The sequence below is a fragment of the Haliotis rufescens genome, unplaced genomic scaffold, assembly GCF_023055435.1.
Source record: "Haliotis rufescens isolate VD_foot unplaced genomic scaffold, xgHalRufe1.0.p SCAF_30, whole genome shotgun sequence".
Lineage (NCBI taxonomy): Eukaryota > Metazoa > Mollusca > Gastropoda > Lepetellida > Haliotidae > Haliotis > Haliotis rufescens.
The window spans coordinates 2,700,237-2,721,198 of NW_025964002.1; positions in this window are offsets into that span (position 1 = coordinate 2,700,237).

A 20,962-nucleotide genomic window follows, 5' to 3' on the forward strand; every position below is an offset into this window, starting at 1 on the left:
CACACGTGCATGACGTTGCTACATACGTGCAATAATCTCCACATGGGTAGAATGTGTGAAGCCTTTCCCCCATCAAGAATGATTTTTACAGATGTGATAGATTACTGTTGCCGGATCATTTCTTGTCACATGATTTCATGCAGCATACTGAGGAATATATACATATTAGGTATTTCTAGAACATTCACATCACATGCATTAGGCCGATGTCATCACAAAACATACATGTATCTCAATCATTGATATAACGCTCTTGTCACACTATATTGGTTTCCACTTGCTCTTAACAAACAATCGGTAAATCAGCAAGTAATAGCAGTGAGGTCAAAATCGGGTGTTAGTAAAAAAAGCCATGTTTTTTTTACACTTTGATATCATACCCGTCTACGTAATACAGCCGGGTAACAACACACGGTGGGTACACAAAAGTACAATGCTTTGTTTGCAGTCGTTTACTCTGTATGTACCTGAATATACGTCATAAACAGTATGGTCGTGATTGTCAGAAATCACCAATACAGGTATAACAAAGGTATAACAAAGGTATACTGTTACGTGAGTGTCCATGTTTTGTAGCATTTTTCTCGAAGAATGTCCACGACACTGGTCATGTCCCTTCGTTACATTGATGAAGTATCAATACATTACCTCAAAGTGAGTGAGTGAGTGAGTATGGTTTTACGCCGCTTTTAGCAATATTCCAGCAATATCACGTCGAGGGACACCAGAAATGGGCTTCACACATTGTACCCATGTCGGGAATCGAACCCGGGTCTTCGGCGTGACGAGCGAACGCTTTAACCACTAGGCTACCCGACCGCCCCCATTACCTCAAAGACTTGCATCAGTAACATGAAAGCCTGGTGAGAAACAAATGCACTGAAGATTATACAAAGTTGATAAAAGAGATGAAGAGATGCCTGTTTTAACATACATGTATATCGCTCCTTTGATTTGTTTAACGAAAGCAATGTAATGCATGATACTCTGAAGGGATATTAGCACTTGCCTGTACATGTGTTTGTGACGGATTCACCTTTTTGCCAACATGTTGCATATTTTTTATTGTGATTCAGAAAAGCTTTCTCATGATATTGTCGGAATTGAACGATGGATTCTGGTTTTAGTTTTAGTGATTTCCTCTGATTATGGGAATGGACAAAACGCTTCCTACAATCATAAGCACCATAATACTCTTTGTCATGTTTACATTCAACTTCTAAATATCTATCAAGGCTCTGAATTATAATCAATCTCTACTAAAAGCAAAGTCCATTCTGCGATTCCGACAATGTATTAAATGCATAATTATACTTATGAATCACTTTCAGTTAGGGATGATAACACGTGCAGCCAGGAGATCGGTGATTTTCGTTTTTCCCATAATCTCCTCTGAAGTTCTGCACTAGATTTGTATACCTTACAAGGTAAGCAGCGCACCTCAAATATAGTAGACACTTAGAAATTCATAAGCAGGCTTTATTAACAACAAAACTATCAACCGATCCTTCCAGCACAGAATTATTTCCATCATTAAATATACAGAAGTTAAATACTTTATTTTCTGTCAAGGTAAAATCGTGTCATCTTCACATGCCAATACATCAGTCACAATGTTTAACGATAGCACTGATTGCACAAGTAGCCACTTCAAAAATTGCAGTTGATGATTGTTTATTACCTGACTTGATACCTGGGGGAAAACAATTTGAAAATGTACAGGGAAATCTGTAACTATGGGGTGAATTGTGTTATTTCAGTATATCATTTGTTGTCATTTTCAACTACTCTACACGTCGATGAATTCAAGCAAGCATGAAGATGCTGGGAAATATGACAATCATAAAGATATTAGAATTTGATTCATTGACACATATCTATAATATGGTCGGAATCGAACAATGGCATCTAATAGTGACACAAGTATGCTCACGTATGATATATGATGTTTGCACGTGACACAATAACGCAGACTGTAACATGTCTGAAATACGAATGATTGTCTAGGCAGTCATAAACAGACTAAATCACGAAAAACCATGGACATTGGGTACATATTGAATAGGACTGCTCCCAGTTGAAAGGATTTAATGTTTAATGACCGTAACATGATCCAGCCATGACAAAGACAGCATTGTTAAAGGTTCTCTCTGAGATTGACAGCAATTTGATCACACGGCAAAGGTCCGTCTTGCCTATTACTTTTTTTCATTAGTGACACCCTTACATCATTCTCCTTACAACAATCACTGTAAACAAAAATGCTTTACAGGTATAATTTTCTTTTGCGTCTAGACTAAACGCCCTCGGACTTGAAATGATCCCAATTACCTTATACTAGAGTCTCATAATTCGCCATCGCTAACAGTTGCAAGGAAAGTGTATTAATCACAGGTACTCTTCCTGTGCCAAAGAGGAACCCCCACGTTGCGTCAAGTAGATCTTCTTACAACCTGAAAACATAACGTGGAAGTGAAGTAGCGTATATGAAAGTCTAGTACAGGCCAGGCACGGATGTGCTGACAAATCAACACAATCCTAAATCTGAATCAGGGGGATATACATGTATTTGGTTGGAGCCCTCTTCAACATTGATGTCTCTTCTGATCAAAGGCAAGGTAGATCTGCTTAATAGTGATCCTTCTGGTAAAGTTGTCAGAAAGTTGCAGTTACACGGATCCACGTGTGTTTTGTAGGAATATGACAACAATGATTTGGGTTCGAAAATAAACATACAAGGTAGGTGCCATCAGGGATTATCTTTATATTCACAGAATGTATTTGAGAAAAGTGAAATTAATACCAAGTGGAGTCTCAAAAACGCAAAGGATCTGTTTGAATGTTCGCAGTGTCAGACAAAAACAATGTCAATTCTGTTAAGACATAAGATTTTATTAACTTTGTTCACCACCATCCCAAACGATAAACTTGATCCAGTATATGCATTTGTCATAACCATATTTACTAATGTAACTATGACACTTTGCCTGTTAACATGATGCGGGATGCTATCCCACACTATGAACTTTACAGAGAGTTACCGCACATCCTTCCTCACTGGCATTTACTTAACCGGAAATTGGGTGGTCAGACTTGGTGACCACTGGTTTACAGCGTGTACCCCGACGACGTGGATCATCGCTCATGAAACTGACCACTGGCCTGTCTGGTCAAGACTACATTGTTGACAGATCGCTGTAATTGTGTTATGATATGCTGAACCTTTTCATGATATCGATCACCTGATGTCATGGATCATTTTTCAGTAATCTATTCATATAATTCATATGTTTGTGCCCTATGGATTTTGTTTCGGCAGATATTCGATCGCGATCGTTGACGTTTTGAGTTTGTCACAGAACATGGTGATCACAAATGTAGTTACATCCCTTTCTTCTAAGGCTAAGGAGAATTTGTTAAAATTTACAGCAAATGAAAAAAAATCAGGGTGAAACATTTAGGCAAGAAACATGCTCTCCCATAGGCACCAACTGCGTAACCCTTCTTATTGATTTGTTTCTTTGTTCCAGCGAATCGGAATGTATGCTGAGATTGAAAAACAAAACCACGTTAATTTAGTCAAGACTTTAGACGTACAGAGCTTCAGGTATATCGATGATCCGATTTCGTTCCAATGGACAGTTCCAATCCTCTGATTTACCCACTTGAACTAGAAATAAAAGATAACATTTAAACCGCCTCAACTTTGAAATCTTTGTAGAAAGAGCATGCTTGATTGTACCTCGATCGACATGTAGACACCAAAAGCTAGAGCTGCAGGAATACAGCTCTCAATAAACGGAAAATTGACTATTGGAACGTTAAGTAAGACGATAACATGGTGTGTATATCTTTGTAGCTGAAGTCAATTAAAACAACAAGAGCTGCTAATTTTATTGACCGTCCTTTGACTGAGAATTGTTGGATCTTAGCGGATTCAGAACGTCTTGAAGGTAGGGAAAAGCGACGAAAAATCTTTACTTGTCTATTGTCATTAGTCGTAGGCAATTCTTGCTGAGTACTGAGATTGTGAAGGGGAAAAACACACGCATTGATTGGCTTTCGGTAATTGCTACATTATTGCTTGATCATAAGTACAAAACGGTTGACCTTTCATGCTGGATATGTTACTCCACATGAGAAAGTGTCGTTTTGTGAGTGTGTTTGATGTATTTCTGCCCGGGCTAGACTGTGGCATTATGTCAAGCCGTACCAGATTGATCAATTTGTTTTGTGGTGTATGGTTACAGGCCTTGTTTAGTGTATGGCCGACAAGTAAGACCTGTTCATTTGATTCTGACAGCCTCTTGTTTAACTGATATTGAATAGTTAGCATTTCTCAACGTATCGATGTATGGATCATATTTTCTCACGCTATGTTCCACTGTCAATGTTCCTAATTGTCACTTTATGTTTCACATTCATACGGGAGGATGATGCATCTAATGCCTGAGGGCGCTGTGTCAAAGAAATGGGTTCGAGTCCCTTCATTGACCCAAAGTCTTTTACAGCAGCCCCCGTCATGGCAGTGGAGTCTGAAAGAATATAAACCATCATTCACTTGTGATCGTTAATAATGGTGACTGAAACATATGGTGTTATTTATTGAGAATGTGGCTACGCTGGCTGCATACCCTCTGGTAGGGATGTTTAGAAAGTGCTCGCTACGTCACTTTATTTTTAAATCTGTTTAAGAGATTATTACTATCTTTTTGTATTGTCTTGAAAATGCTCTGCTTTATCGGAAACTACTTATGATATTTAAAGGGGTTTGTTTATCGAATAAACCTAGAAGCTTACATGCCCAGCAAGAGAGATATGGATTATTTGGTGCAGTTCGTCGCATTTAAAACAAACGAGAACCAACTAAACAAGGGCATGCTCAGAGATCAAGGCTCATTGCGAGAGCGAATGTCGGATCAGCAGCTAAACGATGCAAAACAGATAGAATAATTGATTCATAATTCCTGGATTCAAGTATTAGATAGATATCTGTCCTCATTTGTCCATGATAGTATGTCATTATCCTATTACGTAGAGTATTCAGCTGTCATTTCGTATAATAGGGCGTGATAACAGTGTATGTGTTCCTGTATTTTGACCTGTGGCATTAGGACACATATGCCCTCACTGAAGAGGTTGGTCAAAGGGTAATATACTCAGTATAACGTCATGTTCTGTCAGTTATTAAATTTCAATCGAGCGATGTTTGATCTGCGAAATCACTGGATATTGATCTTGTTGATTTGCTAGAAGAACAGTTGAAATAAAACATATCGGGATAACGTATTTCACATCTTGATTATTTACCGTTTGCTTTCCTCCTCATTAGGCTGACATGACGTCGCTGTTGGGACTACACTCACCGTACATACATTTTCACTTTGGAGAACTGCTATTTCTTATGTTTCTTCATAGAAAGTTTAATGACATAATCATTTCGTTAGTGCCGAAATCCCTACAATGATTGGAATGGTAAACGTGGAAAGATAGCATCATGTTTTTTTTGTCTTGTGAAGGGTTTCTTTAAGACAAGACCTATTGAAATAATTTCATATGATTCACTTTGATCAAATTTGAATTAACTAAAACGACTAAATCGTGTTGTCTGGGTGTGACTATCTCCATCTGTTAGTGAAAAGAATCAACGTTGCTCATTTCCTGATTTCCACTGGAGCATTTTCACTTGGATATATAGGTGTTGTTTTTATATTGATATATATACTTCATAGTTTATGTAAGTTAGATAAGCATGTAGTTAGTATCCGGTAAGGACGGTAAATATGAACAAATATTATCGGGGTTTTACTTGTGACAAGATTTATGTCAGGGAAGACACATCGAAATAGTTATACCATTCACAAATTTGTGAATTAGCAAATGACCAAATCTTGTCAAATCTCAGTGTAACGTAAAATGAATCAACATTGACGATTCTTGATTTTAGAAGTTATTTGATTAATGCCTCCATTTCACTTCGACCACGAATATCCCGAATCACCCCGAATAGGAAATCTTTCATGTTCATAGATAAATCTCAATCATTTCTTGAAATTCTTAAATGAATCTTATTTGATCCATAAACATTCGTACTGTTCGCGGGAGTTCGTCGAATGGGCGAGAAAGTTTTTGTTTGTCAAAAACTTTCGTGGAAGGATCCTCGAATTGCAATTTCGTGGCTGTATCGTAATCCATTCGTAATTAATTCTTATGTTCCGTAACAGCTTCGTAATCGATTCTTTTGCATTCTTGGCTACTCTTAGCGATTCCTGGCTACCAAAATGTCTTGTCCTTAACCCGAAAACATCCCGAAACAGCCACGAATGTCCCGAGTCAACTACGAATCATGTAAGAATTAAGTAAGAACAACATTCGGCGTATTCGTAGCTTAGTCGTAGGCAATTCTTACAATTCGTGCAGGATCCGTACATGAATTCTTACATGTTTCTTAACCGAAGAAATCGCGAATTTTGAAAGTTTCCGATTCGGGGTGATTCGGGAGATTCGTGGTCGTAGTGAAAAGGGGGCATAAGATCACAACATTCAAGAACTCAGGAATAGTTTTCAACAAGTTTGATGGTAGTCATGTGGGGGACATTTCCAGATTTGACGCATCAGTGACAAGAATGATATCCGATGCAATTCAGTATTTTGACTTGTACCATATTTTCCCGTGTTTTTTTTTTTTCAGGTGAACAATTGACATGCATTTACATGTGTTTGTGACGTGCGGCAAATGTGGGGCAGGATACGCTAATCATTTCGCGAACACCGGGTATCATCACGACTTGATAGTGATTCATAAACACGTGTTCATGATACAGTCGGAATCCTCCAACAGATGCTGTTTTTGGCATAGATTTCTTATGAATATGGAAAGGGTTTTGTCTCCTTTATTCCAATAATGAATCTTCAAATATTGTTTTCTGTGACTGCTGCAACCAAAAAAACCACTTCATCCTGTTCAACTCTAGATTTCGACACACACAGAAAACGTTTAGATCAATATATACTGAACCGCAAAAGAAAAGTCACCCCAAGTAACATCGCATCAAAAGTTGTCATTTAAATATCTGGGTAATTTACGCAAAGTTTCTAAAAAATTAACATTACCTTGTCCGGAAAAATGAAATTTGACGATAAAAAACAAAGCAGATGACAATAAAACCGGTCGCCCAAACGCATCGCGGCAACGGCCTTGGTAACCCGATGCACGTGAGTTCCGTGCAAATTGAAATGCACATGCGTTCTCCCATTCCTTGCCCTATAAAAATCCACCCAGGTCGGGTAATATTCATATCGTTATTGAATTGCTACCACATGCCAAGATTGACAAGAAATCAGCGACACCAAACCCTTGGACGATTGCAAGCTGGATAAACCGCCCGGCAAGTAGCCAATGCATTTCAAGTCCACGTAAGGACCATATACAGGCACCAGCAACGGTACAAGACCACCAACACTACAGATGACCGACCACGTACTGGACGACCAAGGGTCACCACCCAACGTCAGGATCGTCAGATTGTGCTAAAGCATCTTCAAGATCGCTTTGTTACTGCTGCAGAAACTGCTCGACAAACCATGGGAACACTTCAGCGTCACATTAGTGCAGACACCTTACGTCGACGATTGACGAGAAGACACTTCCCCTGTCACAGGCCACACCAAAGACCCATTCTGACACCACGTCATCGCAGGGACCGTCTTCAGTGGGCAACACAGCACCAGCATTGGCGCCACCAGCAATGGAGAAGGGTCCTCTTCTCAGGCGAGAGCCGTTACTGTATCTCAACAGCAGATGGCAGTGAGAGAGTCTGGCGACACCGTGGGGAACGTTATTCGGATGCTTTTGTTGTTGAGAGAGAGTCTGGCGACGCCGTGAGGTGGTCCGAGCATCATGGTGTGGGATGGAATTGGTCTTGCACAGAGGGTCAGCCTTGTGGTCTTCCAGAACATCGGTCCAGGGAGGTGTCGCAGCAGGTCGGTACATTGATCAAGTCTTGAGACCACACGCCATACCTCACTTGGCACGTCGCCGCAGCCACGAGTTTCGGCATGATGACGCCCGTGTACACACTGCGAGAGCAACGAGAGACTTCCTCCAGCAGAATGGCATCAGAACCATGCAGTGGCCTGCCCTCAGTCTCGCTTTAAATCCAATTGAGCACATGTGGGACGAGATTGAAAGACGGCTGAATGACGTCCTACCAAGGCCGACAAGTGCAGCTTATATCAGTGCCTATAGCCTTCATCAACCGCCTCATTCATTCCATGTATAAACGTTGCACGGCAGTCATCAATGCACATGGCGGACACAAAAAAAAACTGACTTGTGATTCCATTTTCTCAGAGACTATTGTTGTGTTTTACTTTAAGAACATTTGACAGTTTAATTTCAACCTTGATGATCAGTTTTGTCAAGTTTCATCTATTTAATTTGTCTCAAAGTACGTTTACAGTGTTAGGACAAATAAGGTTTCTCAAATATTCACCATGGTGTCGTTTCTTTTGCGGTTCAGTTTATGTCAATATACATGTGGTTCAATATAGATCAGGTATGCTACCCTCTAACAATTCTTTCTTATTCCCTATAACAAGCAATTGATATGGATCAACTACCTGTGATACCATCTTAATAAGCAAGTTGTATTGAGGAACTGTGTTTGTATTGTCCCTTAATCCACACAGTAGTATTCATTACGAATTATTTTACAAATTGATCATGAAATTAGTTCCGTGCCTCCATATATCATAAGGCACGGGCATCACACTGCTAGGTCAACGTTATATAATACTTTAATAACATCACAATCAATATGTGTAAATCGTGATAACGCATACATGCCACGGATCAGATGAACACGCTCAGTACTGATTCCGTAGCTCGTTGTGGGACGAGTAATGTTTAATTTTAGACACATGTAAATGAATGTGTTTCTATGGTAGAATTGAGCATTAAATATTCATCAGCAACGTCCATGTGTACCAGGGGAGCTCTACACATGCCCATAATGAGTGCCTATACATGTTATGACAAGACTTCTATTGCCGTTTTCGCGATCGATAAAAGCTCTTAAATGATTTCGTATAGCGCCAATTCCTCTCATAACTTTTGTTGTTATGCGTTGGAAATTCTTCATCGATTACTTAAAGAACTATGATTACTTAATCTGACTCGTCTGTGAAGCGATTGATTAAGCGATAAGGGCGTGAGTTCCAAATCCAGACTTAAGTGAAAAAAAATACCAAAAATGACTTTGCCAGATGTATATCGATTGATATGCCGTCTATACATATCGACAGAGAGAAGGCGATTTGGAACTATTCAACATATTGATAATTAAGTGTCACTGTTGTCCTGGGAAGTTACAGAATCATAGCTCTCGTCACTCCAAGGATATACAAGTCGTGTTAAGTGAGTAATTGGTGCAGTAGGCACTCATACAGGGCTGGCATTACTTGCAGGCAGGCTTTTGAGGTGAAATGATCAATACGGATATTTCATAGAGGCTTTTAATTTACTGCCAATTTAAAAGATTTTTCAAAGTTTGGTGCTTGGTGAACAGGAGAATTCAGGAGAATGGCGTTAATTACTCAAAAGCAGACTGACAGTTGCTGTTCGCAACTAGGAAATTATTGAGAGGGGCTGCCACTTGTGAGGTTTTTTGACAAAATTTACACTAGTAACCAGCCGTCCCCAGAGATCTTTCAGCTTCTGTTTATTTTGTGGAACTTGGAATTTTGAAATAGCTTCGACCTGTGCTTGCACGGGCCGTACCTGACCTTGTCCAATGACACTATTTAACTTAGTATCCAAGTTAACTAAAACTTCGGAGTTTTTTGGTTTAGGGGCAGTAGAGTCAGTAATGCCATCAATCTTGACAAAGTCACAATTCTCATCAGTATCACAATCTGATGCAATATCCACAGAAGAAACAGTGGCAACACATTGAGTAGCAACACTGTCATTTCGTTCATGATGTTTTCTAATCATATTGACACGACAAAGGTGTGTCTTTTTACGACGTCCTGGTGTTTGTACCACATCGTCAGCATCGTCAGTATCACTGACTGATCTGTCAATAACATATCGACCCTTGTATTTAGCACGTAATGTTTGACAAGGGATTGGCAAAAACACAACGACTTTATCGCCAGGACTGTTTCTCTCTTGAGACTTTCATTTTGTCCTCAGCAACTTCAAAAGCTTCTGAAAGCTTCTAAAATGATGAGACATACTGCAACAAACTCATTTCCGACCTATCATTTAGCCCATGTTCCTTCAAGTGCTTTAAATGTCCACGAACAGTATGGCCAAGACAAGACCAAAAAAGACTAATAATACATTACCCTGCCACATAACATTGTGCTTAAACGGAATCATGATCACACATACAGCTGACAGAAGCTTCATCCTCAGGGAATTCTAGCACTGGTACGTTTAAACATCTTTATCACAATGTTTCATGATTGCAATCTTTGATCAGAAGAGGGAAGGTACTCAAGAAGAGATGGGTGGGGATTTTCGACCGATACAGACTACGCTGTTACAAAGAGGTGAGGAAACACCAGGTGTTAACAACCGGTAACAAGATTGTCTCCAGGGTTCATAACTTGTTCTATAATATTGTTATCACATTTATTCAGAGAGGCAGACACACGTTATGATATAAACACACTCGAGTTTATCTGGTGTTTATACGTTTTTTTCTGACTGGCTTCACGAACGAAATGCCAATATACTGTGGGTAATATTGCAAACACGAGCATATTAATATACTTTGTGGTGAACTATTACCGATGTGACTGTCAATATTAACTCATTCACTGATATACTTTGTGCTGAACTATTGCCGATGTGACTGTTAATACTAACTCACTCACTGATATACTTTGTGCTGAACTATTGCCGATGTGACTGTAAATATTAACTCACTCACTAATATACTTTGTGCTGAACTATTGCCGATGTGACTGTTAATATTAACTCACTCACTGATATACTTTGTGCTGAACTATTGCCGATGTGACTGTAAATATTAACTCACTCACTAATATACTTTGTGCTGAACTATTGCCTATGTGACTGTTAATATTAACTCACTCACTAATATACTTTGTGCTGAACTATTGCCGATGTGACTGTTAATATTAACTCACTCACTGATATACTTTGTGCTAAACTATTGCCGATGTGACTGTTAATATTAACTCACTCACTGATATACTTTGTGCTGAACTATTGCCGATTTGACTGTAAGTATTAACTCACTCACTAATAAACTTTGTGCTGAACTATTGCCGATGTGACTGTTAATATTAACTCACTCACTAATATACTTTGTGCTGAACTATTGCCGATGTGACTGTTAATATTAACTCACTCACTGATATACTTTGTGCTGAACTATTGCCGATGTGACTGTAAATATTAACTCACTCACTAATATACTTTGTGCTGAACTATTGCCGATGTGACTGTTAATATTAACTCACTCACTAATATACTTTGTGCTGAACTATTGCCGATGTGACTGTAAATATTAACTCACTCACTAATATACTTTGTGCTGAACTATTTCTGATGTGACTGTTAATATTAACTCACTCACTAATATACCCTGTGCTGAACTATTGCCGATGTGACTGTAAATATTAATTCACTCACTGATATACTTTGTGCTGAACTATTGCCGATGTGACTTTGAATATTAACTCACTCACTGATATACTTTGTGCTGAACTATTGCCGATGTGACTGTAAATATTATCTCACTCACTAATATACTTTGTGCTGAACTATTACCGATGTGACTGTAAATATAAATTCACTCACTGATATACTTTGTGCTGAACTATTGCCGATGTGACTTTAAATATTAACTCACTCACTGATATACCTTGTGCTGAACTATTGCCGATATGACTGTCAATATTAACTCACTCACTAATATACTTTGTGCTGAACTATTGCCGATGTGACTGTTAATATTAACTCACTCACTAATATACTTTGTGCTGAACTGCCGGTGTGACTGTAAATATAAACTCACTCACTGATATACTTTGTGCTGAACTGCCGGTGTGACTTTAAATATCAACTCACTCACTAATATACCCTGTGCTGAACTATTGCCGATGTGACTGTAAATATTAACTCACTCACTAATATACTTTGTGCTGAACTATTGCCGATGTGACTGTTAATATTAACTCACTCACTAATATACTTTGTGCTGAACTGCCGGTGTGACTTTAAATATTAACTCACTCACTGATATACTTTGTGCTGAACTATTGCCGATGTGACTGTAAATATTAACTCACTCACTAATATACTTTGTGCTGAACTATTGCCGATGTGACTGTTAATATTAACTCACTCACTAATATACTTTGTACTGAACTATTGCCGATGTGACTGTTAATATTAACTCACTCACTGATATACTTTGTGCTGAACTATTGCCGATGTGACTGTTAATATTAACTCACTCACTGATATACTTTGTGCTGAACTATTGCCGATGTGACTGTAAATATTAACTCACTCACTGATATACTTTGTGCTGAACTATTGCCGGTGTGACTTTAAATATTAACTCACTCACTGATATACTTTGTGCTGAACTATTGCCGATGTGACTGTTAATATTAACTCACTCACTAATATACTTTGTGCTGAACTATTGCCGATGTGACTGTTAATACTAACTCACTCACTGATATACTTTGTGCTGAACTATTGCCGATGTGACTGTAAATATTAACTCACTCACTGATATACTTTGTGCTGAACTATTGCCGATGTGACTGTTAATATCAACTTACTCACTGATATACTTTGTGCTGAACTATTGCCGATGTGACTGTTAATATTAACTCACTCACTAATATACTTTGTGCTGAACTGCCGGTGTGACTTTAAATATCAACTCACTCACTGATATACCCTGTGCTGTACTATTGCCGATGTGACTGTAAAAATTAACTCACTCACTGATATACCTTGTGAGTAATATATTTGGCATATTAAAACAATTTGTTCACAGGTTGTTCACATGAAACAAAAGGAGCAATTCTTTTGGCCACAAAGGCCACATGCAACCCTCACTTTTGTTCATCAATCTGGTGACATGCTATAAATTACGTTATATAATGTCTTCGAGTTTAGCATCATAGCTCAAAGAAGATGTCGAAAATGTTATATGTGTATGGAAGACAAACTTCCCTCTTCGTCACCTTGCTTGCAGATCCACCAAGAAGAGAAGCTATCATGAGAGAATAAAGGTAGTAAGATTCGGCCATTCATCTGCTTGGAGTGAATAGTGAGTGAGTGATTATGGTTTCACATCGCTTTTAGCAATATCACGGCGGGGGACACCAGAAATGAGCCTCATACCTGCAGCGAATATATGTGAATGCCAGTTACCTTTTCATTACAGATGGCTAGTCAGTGAGTTTCGAGCATGACTGACGACTCATTTAGTTACAGTACAGCGAATCTGCAGCTCCGGAGTGAGGACTGACACTAATGTACATGTGTCTTCGCATTGATATCCCGATATAACTGAGCTGCTCATTTCGGAGAATTGCAGTGTAATTAAAATACATATACTGCTTGCCACGTGCTGGCATCTTACAACTTCTGTAGCCTCGATATGCATTACGAGGCTTATATTCCAAGCCGTGTGCATTCATTATGGAACTGATCGGGTCAAAGCGTGTAAAAACGTAAAATGATCTTAAAGTTTATTCAGGGCCGATATCAAATATGTTAGTGACAACAGATGGATAGCATCATAAATCTGATATACATTTCGACATATAACAAAGTATAACGTTTTATAATATAGTTATGGTAAAAATCAATACTAACTATCATGTACGACCAATCGGTAAGTGTCTTCTTGGTACGGGGGGCACGAGTTGCGTCCCTTGGACACGCCAGAAACCTATGATTGTGGGTTCGAATCCCGGTTGGCCCCGATTATGTTTCTAGGTTTGTCAGCACCATACCCGTGCTCGTGGGTTTCACCGAAGTGGTAATCGTCTAGACCTGCATCTCTTCGGGCTTTCCTCCCACATTAAGCTGACACGCCGCGATATAACTGGAATACTGTTAAAAGCGGCGTTAAACCCAACTCACTCACTCACTCTTCTTGGTACATTTAGAAGAAAGGTCAGTTGATCTTCTGGAGATGTTGTAAACATACCTGACTTTGCTCGTACATAAAATAAAACCTAGCAAATTCATCATCATTATATTCAAGGAAAAGCAAAACTGGACTTTATTTCACGTGCAATGCACATACGCTAGTTGATTCTAACACTGCACATATTCATAAAAAAAAACAATAAATATATCTAATAGATGAAATAAAACAAACATATCACATAGTATCAACACATCAATGCATAAACTACATTTAGATACACGGCTCGTCTAATTTAATATGCTATGAATACTATTAATATTATTTATAATTGATATTATACATTAATGTATCCAACATGCAGAGCAGTAGTTACAGTTACACTTGTGGTTTTAAGCCAGATTACAACTTGAAATACGGTTACATAAGTACCGCCTCTACAAATTACCATGATATAAAAACAATATGCACAACCTATACACATAACTTACCACTGTGTGGCAATGAGCTGGCAACTATGTGTAGGATGGTGAGAGCACAGGCATCATAAGATCAGTTCCCATATTCTCGAAAATTGAAAAAATAAGACCACATAAGAAACAGGAAATCGCAAATAAAACTAAAAACATGTAAAATTACCTTTTCATTCGTATCCATTCAATCATAATCTACATACATACATGTATATGGATGTATAAATAGATGGTATTTAAGCTGTGATTAAAGTTAGTTTAGATTTAAATGTTTAACGAATTAGGAGGGAAGGCATATACCAGCTGCATAGTTTGTAGAATATCTGACGATAACAAAATACATGTATACCAATTATTAAATGCTTGCTTATGTTTTAAACTATTTTCAGTTTGACATACATATATATACAAGATACATAAACATGAATCAAACACAAACACAAACTAAGTTCCTAAACACTAATAATAAACCATTAGCTGGTTAAAATACAAAGACAGGAACAACTGATTCTTTCAATTGTAACTACTGATTGATCAAACTGATTGAGCTAAAACAGAAGAAATACAGAAGCTGGGAAGGAAGGAAAACAAAGCAAGACGCTTGTGCTGTTGGTGACTGTAAAGGTGAAAGTGGCTATTGTTTCGTTGGTAGTTATATAAGTGCTTGAGCTTGTCTAATTATTGTTTTTGTACTGCTCAAGTACTCTAGCTTGAGACAAAAAAACAAGACAATTAAAAGACTTAAAATATTTACAAAATAGCAATCAAATCAACTCGGTCACGTACATATGTGCGGAATGAAATGCATTGACAACGATTTGCATTGATGTGATGGTGGGCATGAGGGGCGGCCTAGTACTGATCCAGTGCTGCCAAATTATAACGCCATGTTCAGCGGTTTCTGTACTGTACCTTACAGATTGTGGTGAAACCGATCTGTGTCATGTTAAGCTGTTTCTGTACTGTACCTTACAGATTGTGGTCAAACCGATCTGTGCCATGTTAAGCTATTTCTGTACTGTACATTACAGATGGTGGTCAAACCGATCTGTGCCATGTTAAACTGTTTCTGTACTGTACATTACACATTGTGGTCAAACCGATCTGTGTCATGTTAAGCTGTTTCTGTACTGTACCTTACAGATTGTGGTCAAACCGATCTGTGCCATGTTAAGCTGTTTCTGTACTGTACATTACAGATGATGGTCAAACCGATCTGTGCCATGTTAAGCTGTTTCTGTACTGTACATTACAGATTGTGGTCAAACCGATCTATGCCATGTTAAGCTGTTTCTGTACTGTACATTACAGATGGTGGTCAAACCGATCTGTGTCATGTTAAGCTGTTTCTGTACTGTACATTACAGATTGTGGTCAAACCGATCTGTGTCATGTTAAGCTGTTTCTGTACTGTACATTACAGATTGTGGTCAAACCGATCTGTGCCATGTTTAGCTGTTTCTGTACTGTACATTACAGATTGTGGTCAAACCGATCTGGTCCATGTTAAGCTGTTTCTGTACTGTACATTACAGATTGTGGTCAAACCGATCTGTGCCATGTTAAGCTGTTTCTGTACTGTACATTACAGATGGTGGTCAAACCGATCTGTGCCATGTTAAGCTGTTTCTGTACTGTACATTACAGATTGTGGTCAAACCGATCTGTGCCATGTTAAGCTGTTTCTGTACTGTACATTACAGATGGTGGTCAAACCGATCTGTGCCATGTTAAGCTGTTTCTGTACTGTACATAACAGATGGTGGTCAAACCGATCTGTGTCAGATCCTCCTTCTTTGAAGCTTTGTGACTGAGTCCAGGTCAAAATTGTGGTGGTGATAATTGTGAAACTCGTGAAAAATATGAAACTGGAATATTCGTTGTAACTGAAATATCAAATACCTACTAAATACGGAATTCACATAGAATGATTACCTCGTGCTGTCATCTACATACGACTTTCACATATGTACTGCTTTCTCTCTCGAGTGAGCTTGTATGGTTCCGGGTTTTGATATTACAGCACGAGAGGAACACATCAGATCATTTCGACTGACGAATGAGTTGTCGTTATTGCACCCGAAATAATCCCGTTGCATGGTGCTGGTGAAACAAGACGTCACACTAGTTGAAAGTCCAAATCAATGGACAGTAGCGATATAAGAAGAGTTATGACAAGGTTCATCGAACTCGTCGGTGATATGTGCTGAAGTCAATCAGTTATGAACTAAATCGATGATGACCAGCACGTATTTACATATTGGGGAAAACCGCCATCTTTTTACATACCAAGGACATGGTTCCGTTTGGTCAGGCCGGTGAAACAGGGACACCTATATCTAATGTAGGGTTTCCAAATAGTGATTTAACTGCCGGCATTTTGCAAACATACATACATACATTTATTAAAGCATTAATAATTAAAACGTTTTCGATCATCAGTTAACTGTTAATGACTCTACATCAAACGTAAAACGTCAACCCAAGAGAATAACCTGTTTCTTTTATCAGCCGAAACAGATTCCACTGTCAAGAACTTTTGCCCCAGGTACTACTAGCTGATCTACACATGTCCAATCGTATAAAGTCATGGGAGGGATGACTTAACGAATATAAACAATCGGTCGACATTTGAAACTTGCCAGTGCCAAACCCAATTATCATTGGAGAACCGTCTTGTCTGTGTGTTTAGATTATCATGACATCACATCAATTCTTGCCATGTTCCTGTGGAGAGATCCCAGACACACTAGTGCGTTATAATGAGAACTGTCTATTCAAACTTAAACATAATTGCTTCAATAATTTGATAATCTCCACAATGGTTGTTTGTTTCAATCACGTATTGCCAAAGAAACCGAACGGTCTTCATATCACATATCACATATCACAGACAGAGGTCAATAGAGTCAAACACCCTTGTGTCGCAATTGAAGAGACCTACGTAAATAATTCGAGTTATCCGAGGTTCGACAAAACCGAAACAAGTTCATTAAGGAAGGAATGTGAAGGAACCAGGTTTTTACTTCGAGATAACCGTAAGTTCGACAATCAAAGTTCGACACAACAGTGTTTGACTGTGTATGCAGTCAGTCAAAGAAAATTGCTGGGTAATTTTCATACTTCATTCAGGGATAACGACACGTATCTCTTATATCCACAAACCAACATGTGCACATCAGCCTTGAAACAGATCTAATACTGTACCAGAACATTGTGTCAAATATACATACACATATAGGATACATGTGATATTGATATTGATAATGTTTTGGTTAAAATACACATACACGTATTTTTCATATAAATGAGACCTTTCGACAGGATAAAGCCAACGGATAAAAAATGGTATCTATTGGACTTTTTAACGGATAAATATGCAAATAATAAGGTGATGTTGGTACTTCTTTCAGTGTTTACAAAGAATGTGGCGTCCCCTTGTCTCTCAGAGATCGAGTCGGAATTGATGATCAGACATCTGGACATATTGCCAGGATAACTGCTATCATTATCAAAATGATAATCTTAAATACCGAAATGGATGTCGAAAAGGGCCTCTTAAAGGTGAAGACGCAAAATTTTGCGCGAGTGTTTGGTATATCACTACTATCAGTCCTCATGCTTGTAGACAACTGCGGCTTGAGGTCTATTCAAGAATTAAAAGTCTGTCGGATTTTGCTGCAATGTTTTATTTTGGTTCTGACGGATACATGACGGTGTTTCGTAATCGTAACACAGTATGACATGCTGGGCGGTTTCAACAAATGTTGCATCTCCTAGACTAGAATATCTTCCCTTTAAAATAGGGCAACTACTCCAGCAGATCGGCCGATGGATTGCCGCGATCACTGACAACGTTAAAATATTATCTTTAGGCAGTTATCGTATTGCATGTATCGTAATTACGCTTCTGTCGAAAAGACAAAATTCATTTGAAACTACGTTACACCGACTTGTGTCACAGATCGACTGACTTATCACAGACGTTGTGATGCAAAGAAGTAAAACTACGTTACACCGACTTGTGTCACAGATCGACTGACTTATCACAGACGTTGTGATGCAAAGAGGTAAAACTACGTTACACCGACTTTTGTCACAGATCGACTGACTTATCACTGACGTTGTGATGCAAAGAGGTAAAACAACGTTACACCGACTTTTGTCACAGATCGACTGACTTATCACAGACGTTGTGATGCAAAGAAGTAAAACTACGTTACACCGACTTGTGTCACAGATCGACTGACTTATCATTGACGTTGTGATGCAAAGAGGTAAAACTACGTTACACCGACTTTTGTCACAGATCGACTGACTTATCACAGACGTTGTGATGTAAAGAGGTAAAACTACGTTACACCGACTTTTGTCACAGATCGACTGACTTATCACTGACGTTGTGATGCAAAGAAGTAAAACTACGTTACACCGACTTTTGTCACAGATCGACTGACTTATCACAGACGTTGTGATGCAAAGAAGTAAAACTACGTTACACCGACTTGTGTCACAGATCGACTGACTTATCATTGACGTTGTGATGCAAAGAGGTAAAACTACGTTACACCAACTTGTGTCACAGATCGACTGACTTATCACTGACGTTGTGATGCAAAGAAGTAAAACAACGTTACACCGACTTGTGTCACAGATCGACTGACTTATCACTGACGTTGTGATGCAAAGACGTAAAACTACGTTACACCGACTTGTGTCACAGATCGACTGACTTATCATTGACGTTGTGATGCAAAGAAGTAAAACTACGTTACACCGACTTGTGTCACAGATCGACTGACTTATCACAGACGTTGTGATGCAAAGAGGTAAAACTACGTTACACCGACTTTTGTCACAGATCGACTGACTTATCACAGACGTTGTGATGCAAAGAAGTAAAATTACGTTACACCGACTTTTGTCACAGATCGACTGACTTATCACTGACGTTGTGATGCAAAGAAGTAAAACTACGTTACACCGACTTTTGTCACAGATCGACTGACTTATCACTGACGTTGTGATGCAAAGAAGTAAAACTACGTTACACCGACTTTTGTCACAGATCGACTGACTTATCACTGACGTTGTGATGCAAAGAGGTAAAACTACGTTACACCGACTTGTGTCACAGATCGACTGACTTATCACTGACGTTGTGATGCAAAGAGGTAAAACTACGTTACACCGACTTGTGTCACAGATCGACTGACTTATCATTGACGTTGTGATGCAAAGAAGTAAAACTACGTTACACCGACTTGTGTCACAGATCGACTGACTTATCACAGACGTTGTGATGCAAAGAGGTAAAACTACGTTACACCGACTTTTGTCACAGATCGACTGACTTATCACAGACGTTGTGATGCAAAGAAGTAAAATTACGTTACACCGACTTTTGTCACAGATCGACTGACTTATCACTGACGTTGTGATGCAAAGAAGTAAAACTACGTTACACCGACTTTTGTCACAGATCGACTGACTTATCACTGACGTTGTGATGCAAAGAAGTAAAACTACGTTACACCGACTTTTGTCACAGATCGACTGACTTATCACTGACGTTGTGATGCAAAGAGGTAAAACTACGTTACACCGACTTGTGTCACAGATCGACTGACTTATCACTGACGTTGTGATGCAAAGAGGTAAAACTACGTTACACCGACTTGTGTCACAGATCGACTGACTTATCATTGACGTTGTGATGCAAAGAAGTAAAACTACGTTACACAGACTTGTGTCACAGATCGACTGACTTATCACAGACGTTGTGATGCAAAGAAGTAATGCAAACATTCCAGGAAATCTTGCAATGTTCAGATACGGTTTGTTGGAGATGAAAAAAAATTTAAAGAATATAACTTTGTGATACAGGGGTTGGTTTTGTTTGTTGTGTTAGCAATAAACACTATGGATTTATCTCGCCAAGGTCCGCTAAGTACAATGTTTTTTACAGGAATTTACGTTGTAAAAACTCAATCGCGGGATAACTTCTCTTTACTACAACGCATAGTGTAAAAATCCGTCCATACAGGCAACCTTTAAGTACAAATAAGACGTGTATCATATAATGGCGTGATCACAAACTCACAGGAATATTTCAACACTGAATTCGACAACCTATTAGGCAGCCTGTAGCAAGCAGACCAGATGGGGGTATTTTGAAACGTTGTAGTACTTTTCGCAAAACAGCGCTGGCTATATTAACACACTATTACAAACGAAGGTCCGGGGTTTGATTCCCGGCCGCGTCATACCAAAAGACGTTAAAAGATGGTACTTGTTGTTACCCTGTCTGGCGCTCGGCATTAAGGGGCT